Raw genomic sequence first — 2,518 nt, forward strand, 5'->3', positions numbered from 1 at the left:
GCATATTTATGATTTTTCGAGAATTTAAATGCATTTTAGTAAATTTGTATTTATTTTCAATACAATTTATCTAATAAAACAGTAATGGAACTCAAAACCTGTTGTTTCAATAATACCATGTTCGAACCTAAAATTTAAAACGAATAATATTTATTATTATTTACTAACGTATCGTATTATTTGGTTATTAGTATGTACTTAAATTGAAATATAGTAAAACATAAATATGTATCAAGAGACTGGAGTTTATATCTTATCTATAATTCGATAATCTTCACGTGACTGACAAAATCCTTTCGCGACTGTCAAAAATACAATTTAGTTTAGTCCACCGTCGTCCGTCGTATATTAATTCGTGTGTTCATTGTGTCCTTTAGAATTTAATTTATTTAAAATTCTGAAAGTTCCTAGTTTAAAGAAATACGTTATAGAATTTGGTGAAAATGTTTTTTCTACAGATGGCAATATTTTGTTTTGTAAAATTTGTGAAACTAAAGTTAATGGTAGTAAAAGGTTTACAGCACTTAAAAAGAAGCAAACATGAGCGATTGATAAACCGTCAAAAAAATTCAAATTTAAAAAAACAACAATTGTTCACAGCAAGTGCATCAAGTAATTCTAAAAAGTCTATATTCTCAAAAGATTTGTGTAAGGCTATGTTGTGTGCTAATATACCCATAAACTTACAAATATTGAATTTCGATCATTCCTTGAAAAATACACATTGCAAGATATCCCAACGGAGTCTACTTTAAGAAAAACATAAGTGGACGATTTTTACAATGAAACAATGGATTGTATTAGAAAAAGTATTTCTGGAAAAAAAATTTGGATTTCTATAGATGTGGAAGGTAGATTCATCGCAAATGTTATTATCGGCACACTATTGGTTGATGAGCCAAGTGAGATATTTTTATTAGTATCTGAAATTCTGGAAAAGGCTAACTTTTCAACAATAGCAAAGCTTTTTGATAATTCTATGTTTCTTTTGTGGCCAGGTGGGATACAACAATATAACGTGCTTTTATTTCTGAGCGATGCCGCTTTATGATAAGGCTGGTACAGCTATAAAAGCGTTGTACTCGAAAATGGTGCACGTTACTTGTTTAGCTCATGCAATGCACAGAATTGCTGAAGAAATTCGTGGTAAATTTCCTGGGGTAAACTCCATCTCACACAATGTTATTTAGAACCGAAGCTCCGGGTATCCCACTTCCACCAGAACCCATACTTTCGCGTTGGAGGACTTGGATAAATGCTGCCTCATACTATTGTACATATTTCAAAGAAATACACGGTGTTTTATCACAACTAGATTCGAGTGCTGAAATTTCTATTAAAGAGACAAAACTTCTTTTTAGTGAAAATTCTCTAGAACCTAACTTAGTTTTTATAATCGCAAATTATGGATTTTTACCATAAATGATAAAATAACTTGAAAGTCAGAATGTTTCGTTAATTTATTCAATTACTCTCATAAAATCCGTGAAAAATAAATTAGATAATGTAACTGGTGAAGTGGGTGTGGCAATAAATCAAAAAAGAACTAATGTTTTGCAAAACAACGTGCGATTTAGTATTTTACAAGATAAATCAAATATTTTAACTGGAGAAATGGAGGGATTACCTGAAGATGTGATCGGTGATGACTTGGTTTATTTTAAGTACGCCTATATAACATCAATAGACGTAGAAAGGAGTTTTTCCCGTTACAAGAATATTCTATCAGACAATCGTTGTCGGTTAGATGTTGATAATTTAAAAAATGCTTTGATGGTGCAGTGCAACAACTTTAATTTATAGATAACTGTGCTGTTGCACAGATATAATTTAATTTAACAGATGCATTAATTTTTTTGATTGTAAAATTATTTAATAATAGAAGTTATGTAAAAATAGTAAATATTTAATAGTATAATAATTAATAATTAATAAATAATAATATAAAAAAATTGTCAGCATATTTTGTGGCATATTTTCGTTTTTTTTTATGCATATTTTGCCAATTTTACCTCCTATAACTTCTCATCACTAGTCATCATCCATTGTCAAGCATAAAAAACTTTTTACTTCTTTTAAGGGTGTGAAGAATCATTCATTGGAAGCTGTTGTATTAGGCAATGTAAAAATAATTGTAATTTGAGAGGTTCGGAAAATATAGGGAGTTTCAATAAAGTAATAATAATTGTTTCGAAGTTGATATGATCGGATTGTTTAACAAAGATTTGGCTGATTGGAATTCAGAAGGAATTTTGGCTTTTTTTATGTTAAAATATGTTAAAGGTGTTAAAAAATATTCTAATATAGTGGAAATTGAAGACAAATATTATTGACTTAAAGGATTAAAAATGTGAAAAATATTAAAGAATTTGAAGTTAAAAGATATGATTGAACATATATAATTACAATTGAACATAATATGGTTATTTATTATTGTGATAATATTGAATGTTTTGGTGAGGGAGGGAAGATTCACAGATTAGTCAAGTGCCTACTCAGACCAAGGGGGCCTATATGG

Source organism: Sipha flava, unplaced genomic scaffold (genome assembly GCF_003268045.1).
Source record: "Sipha flava isolate LNK unplaced genomic scaffold, YSA_version1 249_pilon_pilon, whole genome shotgun sequence".
NCBI classification, from domain to species: domain Eukaryota; kingdom Metazoa; phylum Arthropoda; class Insecta; order Hemiptera; family Aphididae; genus Sipha; species Sipha flava.